Raw genomic sequence first — 20248 nt, forward strand, 5'->3', positions numbered from 1 at the left:
TTATATATATATATATATATATATATATATATAAAATAAAGAATAAAGTGTATATCAGAAGTCATAAAATTAACAAAAAAAAACCATTTAAAAGACATTTAAGATTAATACTAAAAAAAATCGAAAATACATTCAGGCAATACCTTTTTTTAATACACCAGTTAGATATATCTCTGCATAAAAATGTTGCCTATTTACATTAAAATCAGTGCTGTCCAGTAAAATATGATTAAAAGTCATTGGAGTTTTCAAGGAAGGCATGATGGTGGTTGTCACATTCGGTTGTAGTATGCCGCATACGATGACTGGAACTTAAAGAAACAGTTCAATAATTCAATAATCTAACACCAGGAAACACAGGAGTAACAAAACCAACAAAAGACGACACCAAACAAAGAACTCAGGAAACAGTGGGCTTAAATAACGAGGAGAACTAATCAAATTAACAGAACAGGTGAACTGAACCAGTAACTGAGGGAACAAACTAGGAATCAAATGACGGATCAAATCAGATCAAATGATGACTGGGAGACTGAATTAAATCAAAACAAAGAACAAAACCATGAATCCGACAGTGGTTCTTCACCTTTCAATAAATTACCATGTGTAAATCTTGAATGAAGGGCACCTATAGTAAAAACAACTTGATCATACTACGATTTGAAATTACAAAAACAAAACAAAAATGCATTCTTATACTAGTATTTATTTCATATAACTTATTTCCATGGCATTTTCTCCATTCCATCTGCCATTTGTTGATAGAGGAGTTAATTATTGGCCTGAGCAAAGACTGAGCAAAGACATTATCAACAGTGATTAGATTAAAAAACAATGATAATAATAAATGAATGTTTGACCTAACACCCTGTTTACATGCACAAAATACTAATAACGAAGTAGTTAGAATTATTGAGGAATCACTTTGCAACCTCTCTCAAACTTTCCATTGTCAATCAAAAAATATCTGAATATTCTGAATTATCTGTCTGAGTTTATCCTGTTCTGGAAAGCTGTATGTGATGTTTGTCCACATCTAATGGATTCACAATAACTGAGAGCGCCACCAGATAAGGAATCATGACTTTGAACCAATGCAGTCACCCATGGTTAAATAAATTGGTGGCAACCTTCATGACCCATCTTTCTTACCTGAAGCACATTTGGTATTCTGCGGATGGTGTGAGAGCGTGGGTCTGATGGCTGAAAGTGCACATCTACAGCAAGTCTCTTTGTTCAGTAATTACATTTCATTGGGACTAGCTACGGATATCGGATTCCACCTCTGACCCCAAACTCCATAAATAATGATCATCATAGCAATGTCAGCCTACAAGCCTCCAGATGTTTTGTGACCGCCTTCCTATTTTAATCTCACTTCATTAACCCTAGATCCAACTTTTTCAATTCAACCTTTTTACACCAAATCAGTACATTTCTTATGTATTTTCATCATCTGAAACCACAACATTTTATTGGCGGCTATGGTTCAGCCTTCTTATTTGATTTTTTCTTATTTGATAGGTTAGTCATCACAGCACTATGAGTCTTCTGCTTACTTCGACTATTTTGATATGGAAACATATTGCTGGAAACAGATAAAATATAGGCTTTTTAAAGAGACCACAGAATTTAACAGTATCCAGTTACTTCTATGGAGTATATAAATTTGCTTCAAAGCTGCTCATCCAGTGAGACATGGGATGGTAGCTTGGTGAGAGAAGGCCAAGGGGGAGATGGTTTGGCTGTAAAAACTCCAGTTCAGAGTACCAGCAGATAGGATAACTAACAAGCTTTTCAACCGGAACATTGCACACAATCATCCTTATTAAAAAGTAACTTTGAGCAAACTTCTAAGAGGCTGATGTATGTATCTTCAGAAGTATGCTGCGATGCAGTGTCACTGTATGAATAAACATTTCTCAAAAACAACGACAAATAGGCCAAAGGGATATGAATGAAATGTAAACAATGTAAACACAAAAAAGGACTTAATCTAGAGGACAGTCTTAAAATATTTTTAATATATTAATTATATGGCATCGCTGTGAAAACTCCGTTTTGATACCTTTACTTTTAAGAGTGTAAAGTAAACTTCTTTGGGCACACTGCTTATTATTGAAAACGTCTCAGGTTACGTATGTAACCCTGGTTCCTCGAGGGAACGAGACGCTGCGTCGGAAAACGCTAAGGGAACGCCTTCTGTGACCACGCTCTGAATAACATGTGAAATCAGTCCAATAGCTGAGCGGGACGTCACAGGCGGGTGACGTCATGACCAGGAAGCTATAAAAGCACGTGCGGCGGAGCCAGCGTCAGCTTCTAGGAATGAAGCAAGCGCTGGCAGGGATGCCGGAAGTATGGCACCGAGACGCAGCGTCTCGTTCCCTCGAGGAACTAGGGTTACATACGTAACCTGAGACGTTTTTCCAAAGAACCAAGGTTTCCTCCACATGTCTAAGGCACGTAGGCACCTTTGCGTGACTTTGAGCATGTGAAGCGGGTTTCCCCTTGGGGAGAACCCCTTGTTCTTATGCCACCACTGTAGGGATCTCATGTACAGCAGGCCAAGAGTTATCACGTTGGACGCAGCTGTCATCAGCCCAAGCAGTCTGGAACTGCTTGACAGTGAGTGACCGGCCTTCTCTTACTCTCGCGACTGAGGTGAGGATCGACTCGATCCGAGCAGGAGACATACATGCCTGCATCGTGGTCGAATCCCACACAACACCCAGATAAGTGGTTCTCTGTACTGGAGAAAGCACACTTTCCTTGGTGTTAAGTCTTAACCCCAGCTCTTTCGTATGAGCGAGAATGACATCTCGATGTCAAACCGCCATTCGCTCTGACTGAGCTAATATCAACCAATCGTCGATGTGGTTGAGTCGTGAAAGTGTGGGGTGAGAGTGCAAGGCCTAAGGAAGAACCAGTATTGGTAGGCTTTTGCCCCCAAAAGCAAACCTCAGGAACTTCCTATGATGAGGAAGGATGGAGATATGTGCATCTTTTAGATCGATCGTGGCGCGGGCTTCCAAGCCCCGAGAACGAGCTCTAGATTTAGCAAACACGGGTGGAGATAGGAAGAGCCGTCTCCAACCCGTCTGTTAGATCATGTGCGATCCCCTGAAGCCGTGCCTCAGCAGCATTGGGACCGCAATCGCAAGATCACAGGCACGGACACACTCCTCGGAGCGTGCCTGGCGAGAGCGGAGCGCTTAACAGCGGAAAAAGCACAATCCGCCCCCCGAGAGCCGACTGCACGAGCTCCGCTCCCTATTTAATGCTGCTCATTATAATATCAGGCATAATATGCTTTCCCCTAGCGTTTTCCGACGCAGCTCGAGTTCCTGAAGAGGAACTGTATTTTTCTATTTTACACAAATATATATTATCACATCTAATTGAAATAAAAAGTAATAGAAAAAGTAAAAGACTCATTTCTTATTTTATTACAGACAGTAAAAATGTGAAAGTGAAAGAAATTAAACTCAACCTAACAACTTTGGAGAGGAGAAAAAACGGAGGACCAAAACGGAGTGGAAAAATCTGATACACTCAATATATATTTATAGTCTCACATTTAATCTCACCAAATAGTCTTAGTTGTATTTTCTGTTTTTGTAGCACTCACTATGACAAAACATAGCGTCTCACAGGTCCACATAGGCTTGAGTCAGACAGAAACCTGAGACTGCAACAAACATCAGTTAAATCTGCACTTCCCTGATTTATATCTTTTCCAGATGCAACTTAAGAATGGGTCAAATCATACATCACTCCAAATGAGTTGCCTCCTGGGAGAGGGATGCTGCGAACAAAATGCACAAAATAAAATAACCTGGTACAGTAAATTGTTACTTCACTCTACAATTTCTAGAAAACGCTTTGGTGGTCATTAATGGCATGGTTTCACCATACAGACAGTGAGTAATCCTGCTCATTATTTAGCACGGTGTACATAATAAATTCTCGGTGGTTGTCTGTAAGATCTCTCTCTGTGACAGAGTACCCAAATGGAACCATACTGTTGTTAACATCTATGGCGGCTGCATTGTTTATTTATGCCTATGATTATATAGAACTGCACAAGCATAAATTTTATAACTCCCTACATTAATATTAAGAATTTATTTAACACCCACCATTCTACAAACAGTAAAGGTGAAGATATAAGTCGGTTTCTCCAGTGTTATCATCTCATTAGGATGCATGACACTTTAATTGAATCAAAATAATTTTTATGTCTGCATCAGCAGTGTCCTCCTCCATCATTTCACTGCCTTACTCTCCCATCTGGAAGCCTTTCTTTAATCAGCCTGCCCAAATCTTTCAAATCGTCTTCCACAGCCCGCGACCAGGCCCTAAAGTTTGCTCCAGGATACTAAGTGCACATAGCCCGAAGAACCCCTCCCCTTCATTGCCGCCGCCCCCAACTCAGCCCGTTCTGAGCTTTAGTGTGGCCGCCACCACCGACAATAGCTTTCTTTGACAGCTTTGCATAATTCATGCGCTGCACTGCTCTCCCTGAGCCCATCCCAGCCACTCGCTCGCTGTGAGACAACGGGAAGAAAAAATACAGACGGGAAACAAGGGCATGCTTCCATTAGCCGTGCCTGTTCCCACACTACACTGCTGCACCCTAGGATAGTGCCACCATTGTCTGGGGGTCGTCATTTTCACCACCCCCGCATCACGGCGAAGATGCGACACAGCAGACACAGATGTGCACAGGCCTGGAGGAAAAGACATCCACTTGTGTTCCCCTTTTTCAGTATTCATGACCTCAAGGCTGTGCTTTTCTTGGATGCGTTTGGAGTAAGAGGTTTGCCGGTGAGATTTAATTTAGAGCATTAACGGTTATGTCTGATATTTTGTCTAAAAACATCAACTAGGATGTGCAGCTTCCTCAGAGATGACTAAATGGTTTGAGTGATCCCAAATTATTGCTTTAAGAGTAATAAGACACCCAGTATTTTCTTAGACTGCATAATAATGCACAAAATTACAAGATGACGATGTCCTCAATTGGTTGTTTTGAAAAAGTATTTTAATTACTGCACTTGTAATTAAATGGGCAATTTATGCATGAAAACGTGTTTCGCCATGGGCCTTAACAATTCTCCTCATGTCAGCATTTGAAGATGTGGGCACCGAGGTTATATAGGTTATGAATGATAGCACACTCAATATCAGAATACAAAGATCACAGGTTCTTTAAAAAAAAAACATTTCACTGAAATGTCTCACACGGCACTACCATGTTATTTTTCTTTTCCTTACGCCCTCAGTTCTGAAGATAACCTCATGCTTCTGCAGCTGTATGATTCATAAGAGTTTCATCATAGGAGGGCGAAAATACTTTTTGTGCATGTTTCTGAATATACAGGCATTCAATATGCATGCATTTAAGTTGCACTGGGTCAAAATTGCATTGATGACAGAAGAAAAAAAACAAAACAACAACAACCAAACAAACAGATCAGTCACATTTGTGTGTCACATTGTTACATTAAGAAATAATCTAAAATATCTGTAAATAAAATGAACAATTTACAAACAATACATGTATAAACACTATAAACATGTATTTTAATTCTCCTCACACAAATCCTTAAAATTCAATGCTACTCAGAACAAAACAGTAATGAAAAATATAAGTATAAAACACAAATTATAGTGGCAATCCCATGCCTAAAATCATTTATTTAAAGTGAAACTACCAGCGTGTAGAAAATGTCTCGTACAAATAAACTTGGGCTCATATAGGCCTACCTATCTCATGCAGCTCAAATCTAAATGTGTGCACTTTGGACAATGTATATGTCGCTTTGGAATATAAAGAAATAAAATGGATAAAAGTAATGTTTTCTGTTTGTGCATGTTTCTGGATAATATGTATATATTAATATATCCAAAAACATGCACAAACTGAAAACAGTACTTTTATCTATACATTCACACATATCCACATACATTCAATACATACACATTCAAAATAGATCAACAATGTTTACAAGAATGCAAACATTTTGATTGTTTGCATTATGACCAACAGTGTTCCCTTGAGAGGTGATGGAAGTTTTTAGATAAACACAGTGTCTTGTAAAGCTAAATGCACAGACTGTACAGAATGCAATGTTTTGTGGTTACATAAACCAAGTTTTCATTGACTTGATAAAGTTGAATGAAAAGAAATAATTGACAGGGGAAGGCTCAGGTGAAAACATTCAGCAGTATTGAACAAATGTGGTGACAGCAGAGGAAAGCAAATGAACAAACCAATTTGCCTTGACTTGATATCAAGTTGAAGAATGAAGGGAAAGTAACTTTGATATCAACATGGTGGATTTTCTTGATTACTTTTTTTAAGGAACATTTTTATCAGTAATCACCTGAAATGGTTTTCACCTCAAATTATACAGTGACATTGGCCTTTCAGCTGCAAACAAACCTAATCACACCACACTAGAAATTCCTAATACAAATGAATGTACTCCATCCTGAACTGAATTTTTTAAAAATCATCAATTTAATTTCATTACAGAATATGATTTGTGCCACATAGATCTCCCAACTAATTTTCTCATATACCCGTTCCCATTTTTCTCTTCAGTTTTTGTTCTCATATATAGCATTAGCTTTTGACTGTCATCTCTGTAGGACATTAATGTAAATCCCTTGGTTCCAGAGCTGAGGCAGTTTGGAAGAAGGATACTGGCGAGTTTCATTGCCTGGTCAGCGCACTTCCTGCCTGTGGCAAATCATAGGCTGCCTCCAACACAGCAGGAGGCAGGCAAGAGAGCTCCACAGCAAATTGGAGAGTGGTGTAGGAGGGCGGGTGAAGATGGGGGAAAGCAAAAAAAGAGAATGAGAGAGAATTTAAGACTGATAGGAAAAGAAACAAGGATGTTACGGAGGTTGGAAAAGTGTACTGCAGGCAGCCAAGTCTGTCATGGACTTTAGGACATCTTATATATAGCACACAGAGAATGTCTCTAACTTGTAGCAGTTTGCTTGCACACACACAAGCACAATCCACAACGTTCTTATCCCTTAGGGTGAAACAAAATGCATGACCAGAAATGCACAGACACTTTCTAGATGCTACAAAGAGACAGAAAGTTTCGAGATACAACTGCGACAGCAATATATCACACCTCTGGCTCTTGTAAAATCATGTAAAGTGTCATGTAAAGACAGATGCTGCAGGTAGCAATCCATCACAATTCAGTACTAATAAGAACACAGAGGCACAATGCACAAGAGACCTTGGCTGACATTTATTTCAGCTTGTCTCACAATGAAATGTGCCTGGATTTTAGCTAATAAAAGTAGATTTGATACACAACAATACTAGCAAAAAGGTACAAAAAAATTATCCGGGATTACAAATTTCATAAATTCAATTTCAACCATGTCCTTAACAATAAACTAAGTACCTACAATTTAAAACACTACATGCCAACTTTACTGCAACATTGTACAAAACCACTTATTCATACATCCATCAAAAGCTCGTGCTCTTGCTGAGACAGTCCAGTCCTTTGAGACTTACTTTGCATATGGTTGTGTCGCTGCATTTTTTGAAATCCTGATTTGTCCTCCACTCCAGCTTTAGTGGCAAGCCAACTTTAAATGACACCAGTTAATCAATATGTGTAAAGTCGTTTAGACGTGCTGGAGTTCAAGAGGGAAATCAGATGTCAGTTTGGCCATAGGATCCTGTAACTGCAGCTGCTGGCAAACAGTACAACATCTCTGATTTTCCAACAGTGACTTTAAATTGATTAGCCTTTAATTCTCTGAGGTGTTAAACTTTGTTGCTTTAAGCAAATATTGAGCAAGATGTATTTGTGCCTGCCTTTTGATATCTACACTTACTTGTTTGCTAAAGCATTTGTTTGTGTGCTTGTTAGTCGAAGCATATAATGGCTAAAAACGGATAAATCTTATGAAAATGCTATAAATGGATTTCAGCTAAAGACAATTTTCGGATTCTCCACATTTAAAAAAAATATGGGATATGGGGACGTTTTTGTATGAACGATAAATCTGATTAATCCTTTACAGGCTGTGATAACCTGGACAATGTTAAGCCGACAGAGATCGGGTCTGTCCACTGTGATTATGCAGAATAAATATAGTGTAAATGTGATATGCAGAGGCTGGCGTGCTGGCAGTGTGTGTTTGTCAGGGTACATTAACCTGCGCCTGTTTGCTTAGCACTGTTGAAATAGGCACTGATGGCTGAACTACTTTCAAAGACACACACACAGTATTATTCGCTCTATCTCTCTCTGCACTGGACTAAAAAAGCACATTCAACTGGAGTGCTCAAGCAAATAAACAAATATTGAAAGAAGTGGCCACGACTTTACTACTCATTAAACTGCCAAAAATATCAGTCTAGCAGTGTAACATACAAGAGGCCTCTCATTATGATTTAGTTCTGCAAACATTTGTTTTTATTTTAGGATGTCATAAAAAGTACTTGATGGTACAGCATATTAAAGCACTAACTTTGAGTTTTTTTTTTACTATGCAGTAAACACACTAAATAAGAGGGCAACATGATTTATGAAGCATGGAGCAGGGCTAAATGCAACCTTTCACTTATTTTTTAGTTGCCCTGCTGTTATTTGAACTGATAAGGTAAAAGGCTACAACACTCTCTTCCTGGCTGAATATGTGATACATGAGAGAGACAATATCTTCTAAATAAGCAACTGACATTAGTGACCGTTTGTTTTTTTGTGTGTTTATCTCACTTTGTTTTTTCCCCTCACGCTCTGCCCTTTTTCAGCCCCCAACTAGGCGACGTGTGCACTCTTCCCTAATCAGAGGATGATGTGGCCATGTGTCTTCTCTGCAATCAAGGGTCTATGTTCACAATGTGACCTCTATTTTCAATGTGCCACAAAAACTGTAAAATCATAACATGAACTGGCTGAGAATTTGTTGGGCTTCAAAGCAGCATTGTCTTCTTCTCAATGTGTCGAAAGAATGTCAATCTATGGATCTAGAGAATGTGAATGTAAGAATCAACTACACACTGCTTCTATATTATGATTGAGATCATCAGATCACAAATCAAAATGGCAGGCCTCTACTGTGAGTACCTTTTCGGTCACAACAAATCCTGATGTTGTGCTTCTTTCGTTTCCGCCATGTTGTATCACAATGAGGTCTAGTTTTTTATACCGTGCAAAAGCCTTTTGGGATATAATATGAAAATATGGTTAGAATGAATCAATGCTAGTGAAAAAAGATTTCAAAATCAATTTTAGTCTTACCTTACTTGATAAATGTTTAATAATCTGTATCTGAGACTATAATGAGTGTCCGGTAATATAAGCCTTGTTGAACTGATTTGATGATGTATTGTCTTGCAAATCGTTTTGTGCCACCAGTGCCCTTGATGACAAATGAGCCCAATTGGTGATATGCTAATTTCCATGTACAAGTAATCTGAGACCATAATGTTTAATCGGACTCGCAAATGAACGGTTCAGTCACTCGTATGGACTGGCTCCTTTTAAGGAGCCTATAAACCAAGGATCAGATTAACTAGACCAGTGCAATCTGGATTTGAAGATATTTTCTCAATTCTCCGTGTCTCATACAAAAAGGGAACATTAAAAGGATGGTTGTAATGCTCGTGTCTTATAACTGAAATTGAGATCTCGTTATCATGTTTCATCGATGCTTCTTTAGGCTCTTCACACGGGCTGAGCCTGCGGTGAGTCCAGCATCAGGTCAGCGAGGTGAATACTACGGAATAGGAACGAAGAAATTAAATACGATAACCAAATGTGGAAGTAACACATAAGTATTCAAAACGCCGTAGTCTAACATTTCTGGATATAATAATATTTTTCTACCTACAATTACTTTTTAAACGGATGGTTGTTTAATGGAAATATTTAAATATTTAAATATTTAATACGTATGCAAAATTACTAAACATAAAAGGTAATTTATCAAGCGCAGTCTGTGGAAACTGTCTCGCAACGGAGATCGTAACTTGCCGTTTAGCTAACTGTGCTAGTGGTGCCAATTTAAACAAAAAAAGAGAGAAAGAAAGAAAAAGGGGGAAAACACTTTTTAAACACACCACAGAATATTTTGTGATGTATTTAATATAAAATGATTCATATATTGAAGTGATTTATCGACCTACCGCCCGAAACTATCGCAGTATTGAATGTGACTTCTGTTTGGCACAGTTAGTAGGCAAAATAAGTGCTCTGACTAACTTGTCACGTCTAACTTTTTAGAATTAGGCTACTAAAAACTCTGAGACCTAGTTTTATATGGTAATAATTAGCCTAACTTCCCCTAAGACACCCCCCTAACCTTTTATTTTGACTTCCTTTGGAAGCCCTGAAAGACAGCCCCATAATCCGCACCATGGTTTTATGCACTGAAGATAAATGGTTAACTACCTGTTTGTTCTCGATTACATTTGCAAACATTTTCATGGCGCGTCAAGTAGCCTACAGAAAGAGGCTGTGGGACGTAGGACAGGTCCTCGGTCCACTCCTAAACCATCCTATTCACGTTTTTCATCATAATGCCAATCCCACGGTTGCAAAATGCTGTAAATTTGTGTCTGGCTATTTCCGAGCAGCTGGGCGGAATTCAATGCCATTAAAGTGTACGAGGACACTGAGTACTTCAACTTGCAAATTACAGCTGCAAACGGGTCAATAAAATACTCAAGCCTACTTGAAAGGCTGTACGTTCATATACAATATATAATTCCCCAACATACTGGCACACGTACCAACTGCAATTACTAACAAGTCAAGACAACATTAAACAAAAGTGACCTGGCACGATGTTTCTCATATAATTTCTTACCTCGTAAAATTCGGTTTAGATCCCCATTGTAGTGGAACGAGATGAATAAACAATTTACAGTAGGTATCCAAACTTATTAAAAGCAGCAGCTGTGAGGTGAGGTAAAATAACGGTTAGGACGATAAATTTCCCGCAGTCACGCCTTCCCGCGTCTCTCTCACACTCCAGAGTGCTCTCGAGCGGGGGAAATTCCTCCGCGAACGACCGGCCACACACACGCTGTCTAAATTACGATACAACGACCTGGACCCGGCGAACCCACAGGCACAAAGTCCAGAAGCGTTAGTTCTAGCGGTCTCAGAAACACATGTGATGGAGCCAAGGACTGTACCACTCCTCTGTTCTCCCTGTGTGTGTGTGTGTGTGTGTGTGTGTGTGTGTGTGCGCGCGCGCTGCGGTGCTGAGGAGAGGACGGGTCGTTTGCGCGAGATCCGCGCGATACTAGACAGTGTCATTAACACCACGAGGACCCGGACCATCACTGAATGCGACAAGAACTGAACAACTCTTTCATTTTTATTTATATTTTTTAAAGTGTGCGTTTTCCACAAATAGCAAAGAAACTTATCATAAATAATGAATCTTCATAAATGGATGGAAACTTCCAGCCTACTTGTATCACAGATTTCTAATGAAAATTACGTAATGTAACCTACTTGTTTTATTAACCCTCATATTCTATTTTGAGATTTTTTTTTGTTTGTAAATATAAAAATATTACACATCTTATTTTCCCTTTTATTCTTTATGTAATGTTCCTCTGCCTTATAATGCTTCAAACTTATATACTCAATCAATCCTCATAGTTATTTCAGTAACCTTGTTGCTACAAAAACATATAGTAGAAAAATAAACACAGTAACGTGAATGCCTCTTTACATTGCATACACAGTCAAAGAATCTTATGTGAAAACTCACCACATTCATATTTTATATGGGTCTCTGAAACCCCAGACATAAGTAATGAAACATTCTTCATGGAGGCCAATTGAGGCATGTTATCAAGTTGAAAGTTTCTTTATTACCAGTTTTTACAGGAAAATATTATGCAGTCTGATGCTTGAATGTTAAGTATATTTTTCAAGCAAGCAGAATAGTCTTGGCCATCTGTCAGAACCCAAACTGAGCATGAGGGTTACAGAACGTCCCATTAAGACCCAATATACATTCAACAATACTGAAATCCCACTGTTTTGAGATGGAGATTGTGATATTGCATGTGAGATGGAGATTGTGATATGTGATTTGGACATAACTAAAACCATCATCATGAATTTGCACTTGCTTAATGGCTATTGCCCGGATTCCCTTAAAATAAAAGCTAATTTTGCTTTATATACAGTAGTTAATCAGTTAATTAGCAGTACAGATGGTGAGGTTTCAATGTGGCATCATCTCCCCAAAGACTGGCCTGCAGTGGCATTTTTCATATAGTTGTCCCTGCTTAGAGGACATTAGAGGGCCTTTTGGCTTTCATCAAAGAGCTGATGTGAAAAGCACATGGCATATGAATCGCATTTTGACGGCTGTGAAATGACAGCTCTCACTGTAGCTGTGTGAAGAATGAAGATCATTAATTACAAAAGCCGCAGCTACTTAATCCCACTCAAAAGAGAGCTTGAGGCGTCTGTCGTTCCCTTTGCCCTCCTCTGTTTTTGGCTCTCTTCGATATCTCTTGTTTTCCCTTCAGTCGCCTCTATTTCTCCTCCCCCACACCCGTCTAGCCGTTTTTTTCCTCAGATTCATTCTTCTTTCTCCTCTGTCCTCATGTTCTTTTCAGCTCTTTTCTTTTCCATTGCAAACCCCACTTTTATCTCCTCATTCTTTCCTTGAATTACTCTTTTATCATCACTTGCCCTTTGCATGTCATGGAGTCCAGTGAGAACAGAATCAAGAGTTAGAGTCCAGAGGTTTTGAACTCAGCAGGGGGAGCGGTAGTGCTCTCCTCACCCTCCTCCTGCATCCCAAGCCCTCAGACCTCATGCTGAGATGGAGTTATCTCTCAAGGCAAGCTGTTCCACTCACCAGAGCTTTGCATCCAAGTCTCCATGCCAAACACCAGCACATCAAACTCTCTCCCAACAAGAAGTGCTATTATCTGCATGAAAGCCAGCTTGATCAGTAGTCTGCCTTATACTGCAACTGAAGGACAACAACAGAAAAGTGATACACGTCTATCTGCAGAGGAGCTGAGCTGGCCCAAAATGTTATCACTTTATACTCATTATGTAAGTACGTCATTCTTTACCATGTCAATTAAACTTTTTTGCTCAAAGATGTTATTAAGACTTACATACTCCTAATTTTGAAATATACCTTGTTGAAGGACATTTCATGTAATTGCAATGTGCATCATATAAAATCAATATACTAGTATTTGGCATTGACTGAAATTCAACTGTGTTTGAAATATGCTTCGCTTCTTATTGGCAGTAAATGTGTCACAATAACGTATATGTCAAACATAAATGTCAAACCTACAGGATTTCATATTAAACTTTATCACAAGCATTGTAAACAGTGGTTGCTCCCATCAAACTCTAATTCTTCAACAGATATTCTGCAAACATTGCTCTGAATATGGTCTGTCCAAATCCTCGAAACACAATTTCTGGGACAGTACTAAATATCTCTCTTTCCAGTTAATCCATCACTTTAGCAGTGCTGGACTCATTTGTACCCTCTAGTGGGGATGAGTAACAGTGTAATTTCTCATATTAGATGAGAGCACATCTGTCTGTTTGAAAACAAACGATTTGGACATGGAATCTGAGGGTGGTACATGCACATACAGTATTCAAACAAAAAACTATTTTGATGCAATATAAGGGTTATCCTCAAGACGAACAGTAGCTGTTCTTTGATATAGCTGAGAAAAATTCTAGATGCCTTTAATGTGAACGTTTAGGCAGGGAAATCGGTATAAGGATATACATAATAATCGCCCTTTTTCTGTCATAACAAAGAAGGTATACAAGATACTGAGATGAAGTTTACTGAATGACTGTTTACTGATCCAAAATACTATTTTAAATACCAAAATTACCCACCTTTATAAGCATTCAATCGAAATATATGCGTCATCACATTCGGCTCTGAATAGTAGCGTTATCAACATTCTGCCTGGATCCATGTGAATGGATGGTCACCCGTCAACTTAATTGAACTTGACAACGAATCTTACTATGTAAGTCACCTTCTATTTCAATGTACAACAGTATCTGAGGCGGTAAATAGCGAAGCGATTGTAAGGGCAAAGAGTTACGGTCCATGAGGGAAAATGAGGAGCTGCACTCTGGTTACTTTCAGAGGAGGAATATACCAAATTTAACTGCTAAAAGAGAAGAGCTTATTTTACTCTTACTTTTGTGTTCACTGTTGCTGTGGTTGCAGCATATCATTCTCTGGTAGTATTTCAAACCTAATCAGATCACATTAGACCAGATCCAAATTATACATCTGCAATTTATGTTGTTTTTTCATGATTTTGAAAGAAATCTCTTATGCTCGCCAAGGCTGTATTTGATCATACAATAAAATGATTAATACTGTGAAATATTATTACAATATAAAATAGATGTTTTGTATTTTAATACATTTTAAAATGTATTTTCCCCTTCTAGGGAACTTGCGCTGTGTCCTCTATCGGACATTATGAGGATTGCCACCAGCAGGACCAGTGTCAGCACGTGTGAAACAACTCCAAATCCCATTGGCCCACGTAGCCCGTGACGTCACAGGTGAAGGGCACCTGCCGTATACGTCACCAACTTTTGTTGTCTTCAGGAGCCATTTGTCAGTGCATGTGAAGACGTTATGGAAAAAAACAAGGCAACTGAGCATTTTAGAAAGTGTGTGCCTTCGTGTCCGAGGTTTCTGACACCTGAGGACACACACTATCTATGCGTTATGTGCCTTGGTCAAGGGCTCTGAATGCGCTCATTGTGAGAAATTCTCAATGAGAAGGCTCCATTCACATTTGTCACTCTTCTCAAGGGATGAGGGATAAGCGTCTGTGTCCTGCGGTTCGGGTCCCACTGCTGCCGAGGCACGACGAAGACTCAGATCGTGGGGTTTGCAGGTTGAGCTTGCAGAGAAGTTTAAGAAGGGCATGGACCTTTCGAAAGCTTCTGCTGCAAGCTCTAGCATTCGGCGGGATCCCGACTCTCTTTCTCTTGAGTCATCTGTTCCAGTGGATAGCGCTACATTGGGCTCATCTAGTGAGAATGAGAACGTGGGGATGTGGTTGGTGATGGCGATGGAAGTGTGAGCACTGATTCTTCCCAACCTAACTCCAGCCCTGCATACAGGGAAATGCTGGAGGTAATGGCGAGCGCCACTAAGAGGCTTGATTTAGTCTGGTCATGTGAAAGACAGAAGCCCGCCTGTGACAGATTGGTTGACCACTTTCTGGCCAGTCATGACCTCCCCTCCCCCAGGAGTCTCCCCTTTCTTCTCGACCTCGTTAGTTCATCTTTTTCATAATGCAGATTACGCTAATAATAAGGGTGTGGCTGAGCGCGGTTATGCGTAGATGCCCCTTGTAGAGGAGATCCTCACCAACTATCTCTCCCAGGGTGAGTCGTCTTCTTTAAAGACCCCTGCTCTGCCATCCAGACCACCTCGCGTCTGAATAGCAGGGCATATGTGGTAGCAGGTCAAGCTGGTGGAGCCTTACACACAATGGCTGTGTTACAAGTTTACAAGCAAGTTGAGGAACTGCGCTGCACCACAGACTTGGCTCTTCGTGCCACTAAACAGACTGCTGCTGCCATTGGGCGTGCTATGGCAGAAATGGTGGCTACTCAGAGGCATTTGTAGTTAAATCTTGCGGACGTCGGGAGGAAGGAGAAAACCTTTCTTCTTGATGCTCCGCTTTCGCCTTCCAGGCATTTCGGCACTTCCATTGAGGTGGTGATCAAGAAGTTCAGGGAGGTGAAGACGTAGTCCGCTGCCTTCAGGAGTCCATTCCCCACCATCCCAAGTCTTCCACTAAAACCTCTAAGGGGGCTGGTTTGTCTAGATCTGAGAATCCTAGGCAGGATCAGAAGAGTAGTGTGACCACTTGCGCACATTGTTACTCATTGTAACATAACCTTCTGAGGATAGCTGTGTTCTTAGCTTAGTTAATGGAATGTCCCTCCTGATTGGTTTGGTTTCCCATTTTTCCAAGGTAAGTTAGAGGCCTAAGGCATCAGTGGCTTGCCCCCTTCCTGAGGGAAGGTTCAGTCTATGTCTTTCGCTTCCCTAGATGCTCTCTCACCAGGTGAACAGGCATGTGCCGTTATTTTGAGGCTTATTTTGTTCACTGTGAAACTGTAGATTCTAATTAGATGAAGCAGCAAGTCTATTAAATGTCCAAATTTGGGGAAATTCGAAGAATTATCCCTAAACCTAAGGATTTATAACTGCTAATACCAATTATACGCTACCAAAAAGACACCTATGTCAGAACTTGTTAATGTGCAACCACCTAACATCATCCAACCAGGACACATGGAATAATAACTTGCAGAAATAAAGGTGGAGAATGCTTGTGTCTATGCCACGATCTCCAAGCATGAATCTGAAAGCCATGGAGATGAATGACCAGTCAATAGTGATCTCCATAATCGTTAGTCCTCTGGTGATTCATCAAGCCAATGACACTCGTGTCCCTAATACCACATTTATGCTGGTTTGAGCAGAGGAGATTGCGTGCTGTGATTTTCTCCAAAATGATTGATTATATCCAGCCTCTTTTGCCCAGTTTGTGTATGTGTGCGTAGATGAGTAACTGAACGAACGAGCGGGTAAGTGAGCGAGTGAGTGAATGAGTGAGTGAGTGAGTGAATGAATAAGAGATCAAGTGTGTGAAAGAGCAAGAGAAACTAAGACGCAAACTAGACAGAAAGGATTTAGAGAGCAAGTTTGAGTAAATAATCTCTTTGCCTAAAACACTGTAGGGATATCATATTTTCACACACATGCACTTTGCATATGCTGGCTGTACGATATGCAATTTTGCAAAGGTTTTTTTGGCGTTCAGAGATTAATTTATGGAATTTTTGGTTGTAGTCTTGCAGTGTGGCAACACAATGGCAGTCTAATGGAGAGCCAAGAGTAGCACAGCGATTGATGATATATGTGCATCTGTATGTAGAGAAAGAGAGAGTGAGTGAGTGAGTGAGAGAGAGAGAGAGAAAGAGAGAGAGAGAGAGAGAGAGAGAGAGATTTAAAAAGTTTAGCTATAGAGAGTCTACATGATATACAAAATGAGTATCTTATTATTTGTTCCCCAAACACTATAATCAGTGTTGGGAGTAACGCATTACAAAAGTAATAATATTACAGTAGTATATTACTTTTTGCTGTAACGCAGTAATATAACGCATTACTAATCAAATTTGGGTAATATTATTACTCGTTACAATCTCAGTAACGCAAGTTACAACAACATATTATGCTAAAATTAACTCAAAATCGCTCTGAAAATGAAGAATTTACCAAGGACAACACTGCCAACCCACTACATGTAAAATAAATCAGATATGACTGATATGACTGCATCTCACATGAAAGTACATTGAAAGTACGTAACTTTTTTAATAGAAAAATAATTTAACAAATATATAAAAATATATAATACAGATATACAGTGGGTACGGAAAGTATTCAGACCCCCTTAAATTTTTCACTCTTTGTTATATTGCAGCCATTTGCTAAAATCATTTAAGTTAATTTTTTTTCCTCATTAATGTACACACAGCACCCCATATTGACAGAAAAACACAGAATTGTTGACATCTTTGCAGATTTATTAAAAAAGAAAAACTGAAAAATGCTCAGTATTTAGTAGAAGCACCCATTTGATCTAATACAGCCATGAGTCTTTTTGGGAAAGACGCAACAAGTTTTTCACACCTGGATTTGGGAATCCTCTGCCATCTTTCCGTACCCACTGTATATACTTTTGAAAAGTTTGAGGGCTGCTAAGATTTTTAATGATTTGGAAATTCTCTTATGCTCACCAAGGCTGCATTTATACAGTAAAAACAGCAATACTCTGACATTTAAAATAACTGTTCAAATGTAATTTATTCCTGTGATGATGACAAAGATGAATTGTCCGTAGAATTTTAAAAGATGAATTTTCCAGTCTTCAGTGACACATGATCATTCAGATATCATTCTAACATCCTGATTTGGTGCTCAAGAAACATTTCTTGCTATCAAAAATATTGTATTAATATATTTGTATTAATTTCTTCAAATAAAATGGAAAAAAACGTACTGACCTATATATGTGGGGAAAACATCTATACAAATATCTAAAACAAAATATTAGGGGGGAAAATGACAGTTGATGTCACACCGTATACCTCGGCTTTAACTCAAGATCTTACTAGGCTGACACTGTACAATCTGACAAGCAACAACTGTAAAGGACAGAGGGGAGCGTAAGAAAAATAAAACGCACAATAAACCCCTGGCTTTGGTCTGTAAAATCTAACAAAACAACAAACTACTACTGAATTAAGCTAATCCATGCTGATGATACAGCAGTCTTTACACGTTCAATTAAGCAACAGAACTGTTCAATGCAATGAGACACTCTAACCATCAATGGCATAAGAGTGACAGAACGACCCATCTACAGTGTGTCATTCAATTACTCCTGATATGTTTAATTAAAGAACAAGTCAGGCTCATTCCACTGCTGTCTCTCTGATCACGTAATCCTTCTTTAAACAGAGCTTGATCAATACTTAATAAAGGCTTGGGATAATACACCCGCCTAGGGAAACAAAGCAGAGAGAGAGATAGCACAACCTTTGTTTTCCGACTGTTTAAATACACATAACATATTTCTACTCCATGTCTACGTTATTTTGATAAATGAAGCGTACATATGAGGATTCCACAGGCACTTTCATTTAATTGAGTGGGGAATCATAACAATGCCATATTGAATTCCCCTCATCTGAAATGTGCACACATAGAGCTCCAGATGTGCCTCTCACATCCTGTGACAGCGGGAAACGTGCGATATAGATTCTCATCTTGAAAATACAAGACAAGCTGCCAATACAGGAGCTACCTGTAGATGGCTGATGCCTCTGTGCATATGTGTACTTGAATGTGTCAGTCTGAAGGAAGACTTTCTCCTCTGCATCCATTCACTCCATTATCCCCCATCATCCTCTAGCAGTGGAAAACTAACAACCCTGTCTCTTAAAAATTCTCAAGATGGCCGTTCAGTCTGAGGCAAAAGTGAAGTTTGCAATTAAGGAAATAATTATGTCCATATCTGCTTTGAGATGTGAGGACAGGGACCTTCTGGAGCTCTGTGATAGAGCAATACTGTGGACCTTAACAGCGGGGAGTTGATTTAATTGAGTCCAAATTACACTCTCATGGCAGTGGCACTTTCCTCTGAGCTGTAATGGCTCACTGTGCGGTTGTCAGGGCTGCACGGTACATTTTAGCTTTTAAAGGCTAGAGGTAACATCTGCAGACTTGAGGTAGAGTAGATCTCTTCCTTCTAAATAATGTAAGAACCATTTTGATTTGTATTAGTTTGGTGCTGTAGCATTAAATCCTCTTTAAATTTTTTTTACCCACTGTAAACTGATGGCGATGATTTAGGAGTCTTGCTTTTAGTTCAATTAATTCTTTCATCAGAATAGCATTCATTAATCATTTTTCATGTAAGCTGACACATTCTAGTTAGTTTATTGGTACTGTTGGTGCCCAACAAGCCGGGTTTCCAACTAAGTATTCTTATGCAAATGTTGGGGGAAATTATTAATTTTAAAAAGTATTAATTATTAATTATTATTATTAATTAATTAATTAATTATATGTATATATATATATATATATATATATATACACACACACACTACCGCTCAAAAGTTTGGGATCAGTAAGACTTGTAATGTTTTTAAAAGAAGTTTCTTATGCTCATCAAGGCTGCATTTATTTGATCAAAAAAATACAGAAAAAAACTGTAATCTTGCAAAATGTTATTATAATATAAAATAATGGTTTCTATTTTAATATAATTTAAAATATAGTGTCTCTAGTGACTAGTGTCAGTGGTCCATTTGAGAGATAGGTGGTGGTAATGCACTTAGTCTGCGATCCGCCGTAAAGCAAGAAGAAGAAGAAGAAGACGCCTCACGTGCAGGCTGAAGAAGAAGACGCGAAGGCGCTCAGGACAGTTCAGACATTGCGGTGGAAATCAGAGGTAAAAAACGATATAAATACTGTTCAGTTTCTTGCACAGACCAATTGTTTAGTGTCTTTACACATCACTGTATAATCACGAGCCGCAGGGTTTAATTTGGTTTTGTTTGTGTATGTTTTATGACTCTCAAAGCCGTGATTCCCATCCACTGAC

The 20248-nt window shown here is 39.1% G+C and overlaps 1 protein-coding gene across 1 annotated transcript in view; it reads right to left on the minus strand.

The window, feature by feature from the left end:
* LOC107723816 (teneurin-3-like) overlaps positions 1-11127 on the minus strand; it is a 124526-nt gene extending 113399 nt beyond the window's left edge. Inside the window, exon 1 of the mRNA XM_016532518.1 lies at positions 10864-11127. The gene's annotated coding sequence lies outside the window, so the exon portion shown is untranslated. The remainder of the gene's footprint in view (positions 1-10863) is intronic.
* Between the last annotated feature and the right edge of the window lie 9121 nt (positions 11128-20248).

The sequence above is a fragment of the Sinocyclocheilus rhinocerous genome, unplaced genomic scaffold (genome assembly GCF_001515625.1).
Source record: "Sinocyclocheilus rhinocerous isolate Xijiao unplaced genomic scaffold, SAMN03320098_v1.1 scaffold1085, whole genome shotgun sequence".
In the NCBI taxonomy this organism is placed as follows: domain Eukaryota; kingdom Metazoa; phylum Chordata; class Actinopteri; order Cypriniformes; family Cyprinidae; genus Sinocyclocheilus; species Sinocyclocheilus rhinocerous.